The 16,314-nt window shown below is 37.2% G+C and overlaps 1 long non-coding RNA gene and 1 pseudogene across 1 annotated transcript; one reads left to right on the top strand and one right to left on the bottom strand.

Moving 5' to 3' along the window:
- Window positions 1-560: 560 nt before the first annotated feature.
- LOC147521861 (YTH domain-containing protein ECT3-like) lies at window positions 561-1,700 on the top strand (annotated as a pseudogene).
- A 13,047-nt stretch (window positions 1,701-14,747) lies between these two features.
- Window positions 14,748-16,314, bottom strand: LOC147521860 (uncharacterized). The gene is made up of 2 exons (XR_015194629.1): window positions 16,186-16,314; window positions 14,748-14,945 (listed from the first exon to the last, which is right to left on the bottom strand). It is a non-coding gene; the product is annotated as an uncharacterized LOC147521860 (long non-coding RNA).

Below are 16,314 nucleotides of genomic sequence, written 5' to 3'. Positions count from 1 at the left end.
TAATATATGTTGAATAAAATATAACACAAAAATATAAGTAGTAGATCTTACTTGGATGGGAATCATCGACTTGATCAGTAATTGATGATTCATTGAACTGTCCATTAATCGATTCACTATAAGAATCTTCCCCACTCATCTGGGACTGGTAATCATTGTCCTCAGTCGCCTTTCTCATGCGTTTAGATACATCTAATATAGGTTCTTTCTTGTGTTTGGAATCTCTAATAACTGTTCGCAGGTTACGTAAAAGTTAATAAATTAATAGCATAATAAACAAATAGAATACACTTATAATATCGTTATAGACGATACCTAGTTCTTTGTAGATGATGTTTGCAGCTACTAAGTTTGTGTAGTACTGATTATAGAGGTTGCAAGTTCTGAACTGATCCAGAAGTTTCTTTTGTTGATTCAGATGCTTCTTTTGTTGATTGTAGTCTTTAATCTCATTCAAAATTGTCCTTCTTCCAAATCTATTTACTGTAGCTTGTTCTTTACTGACAGTAGGTATTGTTTTCGACAATGTTAATCTTTTTCTTTTTGTACTTGGTGAAACCATGATACCTGTCAATGCCATGAGAAATTTTTTCTGTCAATGTCATTGTGTGGGTAATGGAGTTAGTGATTTTGACATTCTAAATGAACAAAACCGTGGTCCCAGAACAAATAGTGTTAAGAATATTTTCGCATCAAACCGGGTCCAATTTGTATCTTTGATATCCGGCGATGATAAGAATAACAGCTCAACAATTGTAATAAGGCGGGATGACTACAATCTTCCTGATTTTCCTACCAAGTATGATCATGCATTGTTCTTTGTTATCAAATCCTACAGTGAATATGACATTCATAAGAGTATCAAGTATAATGTATGGGCAAGTACTCCAAATGGAAATAGAAGGCTTGGCGGTCGCGTATCAAGATGCATGAGAGAAAATGAGACGAAAGGCACAAGTGTCCGGTGTTCCTTTTTTCTTGGTATGCTTTTGTGATTGATTTTCTTTGGTGGAAGTGTTTTCTTTAACATGCGGTGTTTTCTCTTTTATAACTGAGTGAGTGATATTATATTCCTTTGGTTTTCTCTTCTTAAGGTAAATGCAAGTGGCCAATTCTGTGGTGTAGCTAAGATGATTGGGTGAGTAGATTTCAATAAGAACATGGACTTTTGGCAACAGGACAAATGGAATGGGGTTTTCCCTGTTAAGTGGCACTTTGTAAAGGATGTACCAAATCCACATGTTCGCCATATAATACTTGAAAACAATGACAACAAACATGTGACCAACAGCAGAGATACACAGGAGGTTTGTGCAACTAATGTTACTGTCAATAGTGATAACTAATTCTTGTTATATATTTTTTCCTAAAAGTTCCACTTGTCCTTTTTTACAGATAAGATTTCCTCAAGGCATGAACATGTTGAATGTATTCAAGAATCATCTATTGAAAACATCAATATTGGATGACCTTACTTTCTATGAGAGCCGTCAGAAGGTAATGCAAGACAAACGGATTAGGGCACCTACACCACATTTGGCTCCTCTTCAGGTTTGCACTTTAATTTGTTTTACTATATATTTCGTTGTGATTTTACGTAGTTTGTAAGTTTAGTATTTCATTGGTACAGGATTGTTTCGTGTTTTCGTCATATATGTTTTCTCTTAAAATAATGAATAGAAAGTTAAATGATTGCTATCTGGTGGTATTTGTATAATGAATAACGAATTTTTTTGCAGGGCATAAAAGCAGCATAATAAGGAAAGATGGCATGGTGGTATGGTGCAATGATGAGTGCAACGAAGACAGTGGTATTGAAAGGAGAACGCCCTCCTGTAAACCTATTACCAAATAAAAGTCTATTGTAATTCTTGAGTACTCAGAGGGAAGAAGTTGTTATGTTACTAAGCCTGTGTTTCTGATAAAAAAACAAAGAGCAATATAGATATAGGTTTTTCAGCATTTCAGCATGAAAAGACTGTTTTAGAAGATTTTTTCTGAAACAATATAAATATAGGTTTTTTCTGTAGAAACCCAACCTAACCAAAACCAAGAAAGAGAGAGATTATAAGAGAGCAATTCTGTGTGAGTTGAGTGTTCATTCTTTGTGAGTGAATTGAGAGACTTGTAATCTGTTACTCCAGACATCTAGTAAAGCTTGGAACTCGCAGTGTGGACGTAGACAAATTGCCGAACCACGATATATCTCGTCTTGTGGTTTGGTCTTCATTTACATTAATTGTTTTACTTTAGATACTTGTTTATTTGATATTGAGAAGTATTGGGATTATTTTGGAGGGTGTTGAAGTCTTGTCTAGTGAGAAAGATTGATCTTTGTGTAGGATTGATCTATTTGTTGTGTGTAATATTGTTTCCGCATTGTACTATTCACAACAATTGGTATCAGAGTGTAGATTTACGACTTAGGATTTTGAGCTTTTGTGAAGAACTATAGTGCTCGAAATTTGTGTAGACAAGGTGTTCGTTAAAATTCCGAAGTGAAATTATTTTTGGGTTATTGTGTGTAACTTGAAAGATGGCTCCCAAGATGTCAAATGCTAAGTTTGAAGTAGAGAAGTTTAATGGGAAGAATAATTTTGGGATTTGGAGGATCCAAGTTAGGGACATCCTCATCCAACAAGGTTTGCATAAGGCTTTAAAGGGGATTAACTCAAAGGCTGCGAGTATGAGTAATGATGATTGGGAAAAGTTTGATTTTCAGGCTTGTTCATCAATCCGGTTGTGTCTTGCTAATGAGGTCATGTATAGTGTGATGGGAGAAAATATCGCTGCCGGTATTTGGCTCAAGCTAGAGTCTATGTATATAACCAAGAGCATGGCGAACAAAATGTACCTTAAGAAGCGTCTTTATCGGTACATGATGGTCGATGGTTCAACGATGCAAAAGCACGTTAGTGAGTTCCATCGATGTCTAGCGGATTATTTGAATGTTGGCATGAAGATGGATGATGAGGATCAAGCGGCATGTTTAATATTCTCCTTGCCAGAAAGCTATGAGCATCTAATGACTACATTTATGAACAGAGAAGATGTTGATCTTGACAAAGTTCAAAGTGCACTTCTTTCTTATGAGTTGATGAAGAAGACACGTGTAGAGAATAGCATTGATGCAGGTCAGGGGCTAGTGGCAAGAGTAAGGTCGTATGAAAAGGCTTCTACAAGCAATGAGAAGTCTAGGTCCAAGTCAAAGAAGCCTTTGACACATGTGAAGTGCTACAATTGCGATGAAAAGAGACATTACGTAAGTAATTGTCCTCACCCGAAGAAAAAGAACAAGAGAGATGGTAAGAAGAATGGTAAGGCAAAAATTGAGGCAAGTTATGCTTCAGGCTCTGAAGGGGACGAGTTGAGTCTCTGTGTGTCCACACAAGAATATATGGCCGAAAGGTGGATTCTTAATTCCGGATGTTTCTATCATATGTGCCCGAATAGAAAGTGGTTTACTTCTTATGAGAGTATTAATGGTGGTTCCGTTTTGATGGGTAATGACGTTGCTTGTAAGACGGTAGGAATTGGAACTATACGGGTCAAGATGCATGATGGTATAGTGAGGACTTTAACTGATGTGAGACATGTTCCTGAGCTAAAGAAAAACCTTATTTCTCTTGGTACCTTGGATTCCAAAGGCCACAAGTTTGTGGGCGAAGGTGGAGTCCAAAAGATTGTCAGTGGCTCTTTAACTATTATGAAGGGTTAAAGACATGGAACCTTGTATACTTTGATGGGTAGTATGGTGATAGGCGATGTAGCAATGGTTGCATTTAGTGATGATTCTAAGTGCACTAAGATATGGCATAAGCGACTAGGGCATATGAGTGAAAAGGGTTTGTCTGAGTTGTGCAAGTGAGGGTTCTTAAAGGACTTGAAGTAGCCAAGTATGGGGTTCTGTGAGCATTGCATCTATGGGAAGAAGTGCAGAGTCAAGTTTAAGTTAAGCAAGCACACGACAACATGCATCCTTGACTATGTGCATACGGATGTTTGGGGACCCTCCAGAGTAGCTTCAAAGGGAGGTAACCGCTATTATGTCTCATTATTGATGATCATACCCGCTATGTGTGGGTGTATATGATGAAAACAAAAGATGAAGTGTTTGAGATATTTAAGAAGTGGAAGAAGGCAAGGGTTGAGAATCGCACATATAGGAAGGTAAAGACACTACGGTCTGACAATGGTATTGAGTATACCTATGGGCCTTTCCAAGAGTTTTGTGTGCAACAGGGAATTGCCAAACACTGGATAGTTAGGGGCACGCCTCAACAGAATGGAATGGCAGAGAGGATAAATAGAACCTTGCTTGAAAGAGCGAGATGTTTGTTGTCTAATGCCAGTCTAGGAAAAAAGTATTGGGCAGATGCAGTGTCCATGGCGTGTTACCTGTATAATAGGTCACCCGTTCCAGCTATAGATTGCAAGACACCTTATGAGGTGTGGTCAGGTAACCCAGCTGATTATAGTATTTTGCGAGTATTTGGATCGACTGCTTACTACCATGTGAGGGAGAGCAAGCTAGATCGTAGAGCTAAGAAAGCCATATTCTTAGGCTTCACAAATGGGGTAAAGGGATATAGATTGTGGTGTCTAGAAGACCACAAGTTCCTGGTCAGCAGAGATGTTACCTTTGATGAGACTTTCGTGTTATCTTTCGATGGCGGAAGTTTCGGAAGGAGGAGAAATGGTAAGTCTATAGAAGTTCAAGCCATTGAGCTTGAGTTGTCTGATACAGCAGATGATTGGTTGGTTCATGATGAGGTACCAAATCATGGAACCACACAGCAATAGGAAAAAGAGCATGAACATCCGCAACTTGTAGTAAAGAGACAAGTTAAAGAAGTGCACAAGTATGGGCACGGGAAGCCGGTGAAACACTATGGTCAGGTGGATTTAGTGGCATATGCACTGAATATCGAAGATGATGAGCCAGATAGCTTCAAAGAAGCTGTTAGAGATGTTCATTATAGAGATTGGTTGGTTGTTATACAAGAAGAGATGGAGTCTCTTGATAAAAATCACACATGGGACCTAGTTTTATTGCCAAAGGGCAAAAGGACTATCGGCAGTAAATGGGTGTTCAGAAAGACAGAGGTCCTTCCTGAGTTCGACAGTACTGGGTACAAGGCAAGAGTAGTAGCAAATGGTTTTTCACAAAAGGAAGGAGTCGACTACAATGAGTTATTTTCCCCGGTGGTCTAACATACTTCCATTCGTGTGTTATTGAGTTTAGTTCCTCACTTCGACTTGGAGTTAGAGCAACATGATGTTAAAACTGTTTTCTTGCATGGGGACTTGGAGGAAGAGATCTATATGAGACAACCTGAAGGGTTTGTTGTTGCTGAGAAAGAAGATCATGTATGTAAATTGAATCGGTCACTGTATGGGTTAAAGCAATCGCCCAGGCAATGGTACAAGCGCTTTGACACATTCATGATGCAATATGAGTAAACCCGAAGTAAGTATGACTGTTGTGTTTACTTTCGTAGACTTCGTGGTAATGACTTCATCTATCTCTTGCTTTATGTGGATGATATGCTTATTGCTTCCAAAAGCATGGTGGAGATAGACAAGTTGAAATCTCAACTTAGCTCTGAGTTTGAGATGAAAGACTTAGGTGGAGCCAAGAAGATACTGGGCATGGAGATTGACAGAGATAGGAAGAAACGACGGATAGTTGTATCTTAGAAGAAATACATTCATAAAGTAATTTCTCGTTTTAGTATGGAGAATGCAAAGTCAGTTTCTACACCTTTGGCTGGGCATTTTAGGCTTTCAGCTAAGTTCTCTCCTAGTTCGGTGGAGGAACAAAAACATATGGCTAATGTTCCTTATGCAAGTGCCGTGGACAGTTTGATGTATGCTATGGTGGGCGCACGCCCAGACATTTCACAGGCAGTTAGTGTTGTAAGCAGGTATATGGCAAATCCTGAGAAGTAGCATTGGGAGGCAATGAAATGGGTACTAAGGTACTTGAAGGGTACCTTGGATGTGGCACCCTGCGCTCCCTTTTGCCTGGACAAGGGCGCGGGTCGCACTCCACCGTATTTCAACATGAAAAGACTATTTCGGAAGTTTTTTCTGAAACAGTATAAATATAGGTTTTTTCTGTAGAAACCCAACCTAATCAAAACCAAGAAGAAGAGAGAGACTATAAGAGAGCAATTCTATGTGAGTTGAGTATTCATTCTTTGTGAGTGAATTGAGAGACTTGTAATTTGTTACTCCGGACATCTAGTAAAGATTGGAACTCACTGGTGTGGGCGTCACGAAATTGCGAAACCTATATATCTCGTCTTGTGGTTTGTTCTTCCTTTACATTAATTGTTTTACTTTAGATACTTGTTTATTTGATATTGAGAAGTGTTGGGATTACTTTGGAGGGTGTTGATGTCTTATCTAGTGAGAATGATCGATCTTTGTGCAGGATTGATCTATTTGTTGTGGGTAACGTTATTTCCGCATTGTACTATTTACAACAAAGACTAAGGGCCTTTGCCTTTCCCCATTAACACTTGTTTACTTCCTAAGCTATTAGCTGGAACTCTATTTTTCTTTTTTGCTCGGTAAGAGCTGGTACTCTAAGGTAATAAGAAAGCGGAATCTGTGAATCACGATCCGAGAACATTTGGAACTCTAAGGTAATAAGAGAACGCAGATACGCGAATACAATCACGGCAAACTTACAACAGATAAGAGAAGAATATTATTTACCTGTACAAAGGATACACCACACCACACAACTCGCACTACACCAGAATTTGTGATTTGCAACGGTCAAAGTCCGTCGTTTTTTCCAATTTGCAATGGTTTTTAGTGTCCCAGGTCCCGTCGCTAATCGCCCTATCGTTAATATTTGCGACAGGTAAAGACCGTCGTAAATGGAATTAGAAAACGACTAATGTATCCGTCGCAAGGTCGTCACAAGGTCAAAGACAAACAAAACCGTCGTATTTCAGAAAAAGCATTTTAAAAAAAAATGTGTGCAGGCCAAATGACCTGCAACTGCTACACTAGTTGATTCGTAGGAGATCCCCACCCTCATTTCACAATAGTTCACATAGAAACTAGGGAATTGGTCACATACCAAATTTAAAAAACCACTACAATAGAAGGGGTTTTCAGCAACACACCCTTTTGCAACACCAAAAAATTGTTGCTAAAAGGTCACCAATTGCAACGCCGTATGGGGCTGCTAAAAGTTTGGTGTGCTATTGTATAGGTTGTGCATGAATTTATCTATTCTATTAGCCTCTTTTTGTGGCAAATGGATGTAAATATATTTTGAAAAAAAAAAGAAAATGTAATTACCGGAGAGGCTTTATCATTTACAATGCTATTGGCGAGGGTAAAGTGAATTTGACCTTTTGCGACGTCACTTGCGTTGTAACAAATGTTTTACGAATGATTTATATTATTTAGTATAGCCTTTGTTGCGATGAGCTGAGATTGGTGTTGCTAATGGGCTTCTTTAGGCGGGTCTTATTATTTTTGGAATTGGAACTGATGGGCGGGCCTATTTTTTACGTTAGCGCTCGAACTAAAATCTAAAATGTGAAAGCCCTAAAAGACTTTCTCTTTCTTTAACTTTCCCTTGAACCACCGCCAACTTCCCATCTCCCACCGGCAACGTATCTAACCACTCTCTCTCTCACAACAATGCAACCATCGGCAATAAGCTTTAACTTTTGGTTACTCCTCCACATCGACCCGAGCTTTGATTTTCAAGGTTGGTTCTCTGCTTAATTAGTTTTCTTTTGTTCTCTGTGTGTTTACTCTACAAGTTAATTCTCTCAATTAATTTTCTCGGTTGATTTAAAGCTGGAACTACTAGACAAAGAAAAAATGAATCTTCAAATTTTAAGGTTGGGTGTTTTTGTTTTTTTTTTCCCTTTAGTACTCATTTAGATTTCAGGTTGGTTTTCTTTAGTTTGTTTGAATTGTTTACTGTAATTTGGTTTCAGGAAATGAAATAAAGTTTGGTTTAGGTGTTGGGTTAGTCAAAGCTTTAACTTTTGGTTAATCTCCCCCTCATGTTGGTTAGTTTTCTTAAGGGATTAATATAATTAATCGGCTATTTGGAATCTAATTCTTATATATATATATATATATATATATATATATATATATATATATATATATATATATATATATATATATATATATTTTTAGGTCTTTTGTTGTTGGATTTTGGCTACATCAACCTCGACAAGTGATTCAATTATTATTCCTGTTTATTTGTTTCTTTTGTAATTAATGTATATTTCGAATTCTATTGCATATTGAAAATTTTAATCTTTTATTTTCTTATCTGGAACTTGTGTAATGGGATGTGCTAGATATATATGTAAGGGGGTGTGAAAAGTTCAATCAATCCCATTACGTTTACTGGCAGCTGAGGTGGTGGTTTTCTCTCATGCATCCCCTTTGTCATAGAAATCTTGTATCATGATGCAATGTAGAGTTTATGATTCTAGTCTTGCAAGTGTCAGTTGATAGTTTGTTAATTCGTTTATGATTTCCTTGGCAGAATAAAGAATTGTTTGGAAGCCTTAAAGCTACCGTTTCACTTGGTCAGGTCTATTCAAATTTATGCTCTTCTTTTTCGTCTTTTGGATTCTATGTGTTTGTGAGTTTGCACGCATGTTAGCTTGTGACTATAGTTTATGAAGTGACCAGACTTCATTTTGAGAATCTCTTTGATTAAGCTAGGTAGCTCGATCTGTAATTGATTGGAATTGTAAATAGGAATGCATCTTTTATGAAATAGTTACATATACTTTACCACTTGGGCATCTCAATACAACATTTTTTATTGGTTCTCTAGACAATTTAAACCTGACACACAAACTTTAACTTGGTACTTGGTGGCTACTTGACTTAGCACAATGGAACAAAGCATTACATGGCTTTCATTTTGTAGGACCAAGTTTGAAGTTTGTCTTTGTGACCAGCTGGGCACATTTGCAATTCTTATGTTATGTGAAATCTTTGTGGTAAGGTTGAGGTTGCTGCTAAGGGGTTAAAGTTACATAATTTTTTTGTTAATGTTAAAGTGCTTTTTAGACTCCCTTTCAAACTTTGTGGAGAGATTTTTTACGTCCATGCATTTTCCTTCCTATTTTTTTTTTGGGACCAATAATTTTCTTTGTACTTTGAAGATATTTGTTTCTTTTCCGTGTTTTATTAGCAAACATTTGAAGCTAAAGCTTCCCACCTAAGGAGGGATATACATTTTGTACAAATACTGAGCATGATCAATTTACAATATGTGTCCAGGTTAGTGTATATTACAAATGTAGTGTTATTCAAATAGTTCATGCTTATCTTATGTTTTAACAATTCCTTGTTTCTTATATTTTCACATAGAGAAACGTCCAGTCTCATCTTATGTTTGCCCGCTACACCTTATCTGTTTACTTACTTACTCTTACGCCGCTAACTCGCCCCTTTGTCAAACAGAAAATTTGTGATTAATGTTTTTCCAAGAGAGATTTGTTTCATGGGATTTAATCAATTTCGAGATAACTATATGGTTAAACGGAAGAACTCTTCGGGTTCTTGGATGAGATATCACTGTAAGTGAAAAACCGAAATTAGGCCTTCTAAACAAGAACTAACATGTTAAAGCTAAGTTACACATTCTATTGGGGATCAGAAATAACTTGGGAATGGAAAGCAAAATGAAAGAGAGAAGTTGAAGAATTGAATTGGCTACCTTGCTGCCTTTACCGATTTATAGGCATTATTAAGTAAAATTATTGAGAAACTTGTTGGGTGAAAGTTCTAACAGCAGGAGATAGTCATTTTAGTTGTGATGTTGTAAATGAATTTATAGAAAATTAGGTGACAAATTGTGGGACTAGGTTCGTTTTTATGGAATGAATTTGAAAAGTGGCTTAGAAACACGTCAATGGAAGCCATTATTTTAAGTACATCATTTTAGGCATTTGTTAAATTATATGTTTGCTCACAAAGGCTTTTGATTTCACGGAGCCTTGTCGGGTTCCTGATTTGACAAGGCTTGGAGATCTTCTCAAGGTGAGTATCAATGCTAGATTTGTAGGCCTTATTTTTGAATTGCCAAACTATTTTTTTTGTTTAACTTCCCCCAATAAAGAATCAAGTAGAAGCAGATTTTAAGTAGTAACTAATCCATAACCCCAAAGTCCCAATCACGGACTTGGTATTCTCGATTGTTTTTTTAGAAATGTTGGGACAGCATCAGAAAAAGAGATGGTGAAGATAGAATCGGTGCTCTAATCCATTGCCATCTTCTCTTCCACTTTCTTTGAAATAAGCGCGGAGATATATCCGGGTATCTAATCTTTATATTAACCTAAAGCATAATAAGGATGATAACGATTTGTGGCAGGTGTAGATGATGTTGTTCATGATAAAGTACTAGCAAGAAGCAAGAGAAAAATATATGGCTATTTTTCACAACGAATCTTTCTATAAATTTGTCCCACAAGGCATACAACGTTGTTTGCATTATTTGTGTGACAGAAATTCCATTTGTCAAAATGAGCACAACACTCTTTTCTATGCGGATCGATTTCTGGATCGAGTGAATTGTCATCACATAAGAAATTTCTGCATGATGAAAGTAATTGTCTTGTAGAAGTGGAGGCAAAGTTGTGCATTTGCTTCGATTTTGATTATGGTAGTAAAAGTAGTAAAATGAGGTATTTGAGTTCGTTTTCCCGGCAAAGAAAGTTGTGGTTTGATTGAACACTCAAGACATTAGTTTTCTACTTTTGGCGGAGCTCCAAATGGGATGAAGAGTGGTTGGGTCATGCATGAATTCGCCTTGAGAATCTGCATATGCCTCCCAAGGTATGATTTTCCGTTGTTTCTTTTCCGTTTTGTATGTATACATCAAAACTGCACAAGAGATACTAAGCACGCAGCAGTGTGCTATGTTTGTAAATGCACATTGGGATCTTGCTTTTCTACTTTCTAATATGAATGTATGCTTAATGGCGGGAAGAGTGGGTGCTATGTAGAGTCTTTCACAAAGGCAAGGAAGACTGAGCTCGAAAAAGTGTCTAGAATATGACAGCGACGATGCAATAATAGGTACCTCTTCTCCAAATTATTCTTCGTCTCCTCCTGCGGACAAAGTGATGCCAGCTGGATCTCAGCAAATCAACTTCAGTCCCACAATGCTTATATCGTATTTTTGTTTTATATCCTTAAAAGGATGTTGCCCATTGCCCTTAATTAACTAGTCACATTTGTTAAGGTCGGATCAAACCTTCACGGATTGAAGCCAAGTAATAAGAAAAGTTGAATAAAAAGGCGTATGGGAGCGTCTTGATTGCATTCTGTTAAATTGGCACTTTCGGGCCAATATTACAAAGACAATGCAATCCTAAGCACATTTTCCTCCATACCGGGGTCCCATTAATAACATTAATATAGGTCTTAAATGCTGATGATGCCAAAGAACTAACTGAAATTATTATGGGTTTATGAATGTAGGATGAGAGAGAGAGAACGGTGTATTGAGAATTGTGGTGAATACGTTATATTACAAATTTGGTGAGAGAGTTGGCGGCGTAATACATTACATGAGAAGAAAGAAGTAGTAGCAGCAGCGGGAAATAGAAGCGGGGCAAAAGCGGGGAGGTTGAGCACTCGGAAAAGACAAGCGGGGAGGTGGTAGCGGTGGAAAGAAAGCTTGCGGCAACAGTCAGCTGGGGCATCTTTGGTGGCAGCAACTTTTAACAAAGGAGCAGGGGAGTCCCGAACATTCCTAAAGTTTCTAAGTTCAGTGCTTGAAATCCCTTCAGGTAATATATGCCCCCTCTAAACCTCTGATATTGATGTGCAGATAAAAAAACAGATATTTCAAAAGCACTAACAAGCAAAACTCTGTACCTAGCTATCTCAAAATGCTATTAGGTATTTGCAAAGATCATTACCAGTTGACAATTGCATAATGTTTAGGAGCACGCACGCTCTGTAAAAATGACTGTCACCACGATCTGCACTGATGAAACTTTTATCAATATAGGCTGCTTATTAGCATTTCCCAACACGGGGCGGATCAAACATTAGCCCCACCATCCCCATTCCCCACTAAAAAGCTAGTTAGAAAACCATGTGGTTTTGTGCAACTTTTGTACAAAAGCATGTTATTACAACTTCCGGGCAACCCTTTGTTCTTGATACACAAAGTAATGGACTACTTGAGTATAGAACAGTCTCTCTGATGTATATGTTTTCTGTAGAAGGTGAGAATGATGGGAACCTAGGGCTTCCGGGACGTGTTTTCCGACAGAGGTTGCCAGAATGGATAGCAGATGTTGAATATTACAGTTGCAAGGAGTATCCACGACTTAATGATGCCTTGCATTATAATGTTCGTGGGTCATTGGCATTACCAGTCTTTGAACCATAAAAAAAGTCATGTCTTGGTGTTGTTGAGCTTATAATGATGTCGCAGAAGACAAACTTCGGTCCTGAGGTTGATAAAGTCTGTAAAGCTCTTGAGGTTGGTTTTACTCTATCTATCTATTTTACTAGTGTTTCAGTGTGTTCATTTGGAGAATGCAGAATTTATTTTATCCGATGATTGTTTTTTGCTCTGGCATTGCGCATTACTTTTGAGTGACCCAAGTTCAGTTCTTTTCGCGGTATGTAAATCGAAGAGTTACGAATTGTTGGATCACCCAAGCTTTGAGGTTAGACGCCATTGTATTCTAAATACTTATTTTCCTCTCTGCAACTGCTACTCACAGGTATATGCATTAAAAGCAGATCTGCAATGGTGTGCGTCAAAATGCCCTTGTGGAAATCTTTCAAATATTGACCATGGTATGCGAGACCCATAAATTAGCTTTAGCTCAAACCTGGGTTCCATGCAAGCATCGCAGGGGTTTTAGCCCGACGGTGGTGGTAGTGTGAAGAAGAGCTGCGAAGCTTTGATGGAATTTGTATGGGGCAAGTTTGCATGTGAGCGGTGATGTAGCATTCTATGTAGTAGATCCGACATGTGGGTTTTGGCGACGCCTTTGGTGAGCATCACTTACAGGAGGGGCGGGGGTTGGTGGGAGGGCATTTTCATCAAAAAGCTCGTGTTTCTCTAGTGATATGACAGTTGAGCAAAAGTGAGTATCCCTTGGTACACCACGCGCATGTTTGGGTTAAGTAGCTGCTTTGCTATGCGCTTCATTTACGTAGCACTTGCTTTGGATTGTCTAGATGTGATGATTATATTCTAGAGTTGTTCCTGCCACTAGGCACGACGGCCTTAAGCAAACATCTGATATTTCTGGACTCCGTCTTGGTGACAATGAAGCAACATTACCGGAAGAACCTCCATTGCTATCCGTTCAAGTAAGATATGCCCCCTCTACCACCTTCCACCAACCTCCATTGCTAATCATCATGCATAAAATAGGGGTCTTATCAGTTGGTTTCAAGTTGAGCTTGTTTGCTTGATTTACTTGATGTTTAGCCTTGCTTATTTTATTATTTCATTGGTGATAACTTTATGACACGAGGTTTTTTAATGGTTTGGCATTTACATGTACAATTTAGTTCAAAATCTATTAGCTTTTGGCTATTTTGGTCTTCTTATTTGATCTGTATCTTCATGAATGTGATCGAGTTATAACTTTGATAAGTTCTTTCTAAGCTTTTGGCCATGGGCACCAATTTATGCATATAGGAGGTGTATAGTTTCACATGCATTGCCAACTTGTGCATATTAGGTTTATTACTGTTTCTAATAAATTTACTGAAGTGATTTTTTTTTTTTTTTTTTTTTTTTAATTTGTTGTGCCAGATTGGTCGATTAGTCGCCAAAAGTAGTAGAATCAAGAAGAAGCTCCGAGTGGATGCTGCTCAAATTAGCATGCTATAGACATTATTTGTGGAAGTTTAGTTTTGAATAATTCGTCTAAATTTAGTTGAACGTTGTTAAGATTATGTGAGACGATGCTTTTTCGAAAAAAATAGTTATGTGAATTCTTTAAGATCTTTTGTATTAAATGATTTAGTAATGAAATTCATTTTGTTATGATTTGTGGTGAATTATTATAGGGTTACTGTGTTCTATAAAAATTGTTTTGGGCAGGATTATGCAAATGAAAATGTACAGGTATATGTATGAATTACACCATTTGTAATGCTAAATGCGTCCTGAATAAAGCGTGTGCTTTTTTGGAATTTATATCATTCACAACAATTTTGGTGTAGCTAAACGCTTTGATTCTACCGTAATGTAGACACCTTTTGCCACACTTGGTATGTCGCTAAATTTATGGACGTCTTTTGCCACGCCAAATGTACAGCTAAAAATTCAAACTTTTCTCACTGTGTAGCGAAATATTTAAACTTTCCGCAACGGAAATAGTATAGCAAAAGGTTGCCTTTTGCGACGCCTAGTTGTGTAGCTAAAGGTATCACTTTTGCAACGCCATCCTAGTTGTTACAAGCTCTCTTTTGCGACGCCAAGCGCTGCAAATAGTTTGAAATAAATTTGCAATTAATTTAATTTTCATAAATGAAGTAGTAACAGAATTAATGTATTAGTAGCGCCCATAGGCGTCGTAACAAACTAGGAACATTTGCCACGCCACTTTTGGCGTTGCATTTGAGTATTTGAGACGCACTTTTTAGCCATGCCTTTGCAACGCCATCTGGTGCGTTGCGACAGATCTTTTGCCACGCTCAAAGGCACCTTTAGCGATGGGGTATGGCGCTACTAAAAACATGTTATGTTGTAGTGAACATAGTTTAACTCCATTTTATAAATAGCATTACTTGCTAAGTGGCTCATTCAATCAACAATTTAAATAAACAAATACAAAAAAAAAATTCAAAAAGTTGTTAACTAAACTTCATAACAAACTATAGTCTTTAGCTTTCCATTACTTGCACCATATTCTCAATAAGCCCTTGTGTAGCATATAAAGAACCTGCAACGACAAAAGTTCTTTTAATAAGATATAACTTGATTCAAGGATCTAAAAATATGATATATTTAATGAACAAAAAATGTTATCTAAGGGCACCTGCCGAGTTCATCACATTTGAAGCAACGAAAAGCTAGAATACATATTCTTAGACAATTCTAAGCATGAAGTAAAATGGTCTTCTTCCGTTCAATACCACACACATAGCTACGTACACCTTAACGTGCATCATAACCTTATAAAATAATAAATAGACTAGCCCCTTGATAAATCTAAATTCGAATATACCGAGATACGAAAAATGACTTTAATTTGATCGGTTAGAACAATCAGTCCCTTATTAATTTATGTGCTTGCCTTCCATATTAATTTCCCTAATTATTGTTTACTCATAGTCTAGATAACGGTCTTTAAACATCAAAATCATAACATTCAAACAAGTCTTATTTCACAAATAACTAAAATCAAACAATCATATGCTGAAATTCTAACATGCACAGAAACAAGATAAGCAAAATTAACTAAACCCCAATTCAAAAAAATTAGAAACATTACTTTAGATATTGCTTGGATAATTAAAACTCGAACCTTCATTTTCTATAAACAGAGTGAGATGTGTACAAAAAAGTACCTAATCAATGTCACAAATATCCTCACATAACTATAATCAAATCAATACGATTTCACTTAAATTGACTCTAGCGTCAGTGATAGGAAAACAAAATGGAAGGTTTAAAAGCATATTGTTTACACACATTTCATATCCCATGTATGTGCGTACTCGATGAAAGCATATCCTTTTGGCTTATTTGTCAATTTATCAGTGACCATACGGACCTGTGATGCTCAAAAACAATCAAAAGCCAGAAAACAAGACCTCTTCTTAAGAGATATCCAGACTATGGAACAAAGTAATCACCTCATACCAACTACTTTTGTTTCTACTTTATAACCTAATAAAGCTTTCAAACTAAAATATCATATATATGGCATGAAGAGATGTGTACTATGCCTCACTAGTCAGGCTCACATTTTGGAAATGGATTGCCAGAAAATCAAGGTAGATAGGAGAAATACCAAATGTGAAAGTAATTACCACCACCCTCTTACTAGGATTTTGCCCATTAGATAACCAAATACCATATGAAAATGAAAAAAATAAACCAATTATTCAGACTGATAGGGGCATTGTTATCACAGTTTTGAACTGATGGAGTAAAAGAGGGAAAAAAAGTATCATTACCACGTGATGGTCTTTTCCCCTCCATGGCTTCTTTCTTTGCTTCATAGCATAGCAGATTCCTCATATATTTCCTCCACCACGTCCGGCTCAGAGTAATCCTTATCCACAAGTGACAGAAATGATAAGACA

The sequence above is a fragment of the Coptis chinensis genome, chromosome 1 (genome assembly GCF_015680905.1).
Source record: "Coptis chinensis isolate HL-2020 chromosome 1, ASM1568090v1, whole genome shotgun sequence".
Taxonomy (NCBI): Eukaryota; Viridiplantae; Streptophyta; class Magnoliopsida; order Ranunculales; family Ranunculaceae; genus Coptis; species Coptis chinensis.
The sequence above is the reverse complement of the archived record's forward strand: the minus strand, read 5'-3'. Positions and strand labels throughout refer to the sequence as shown.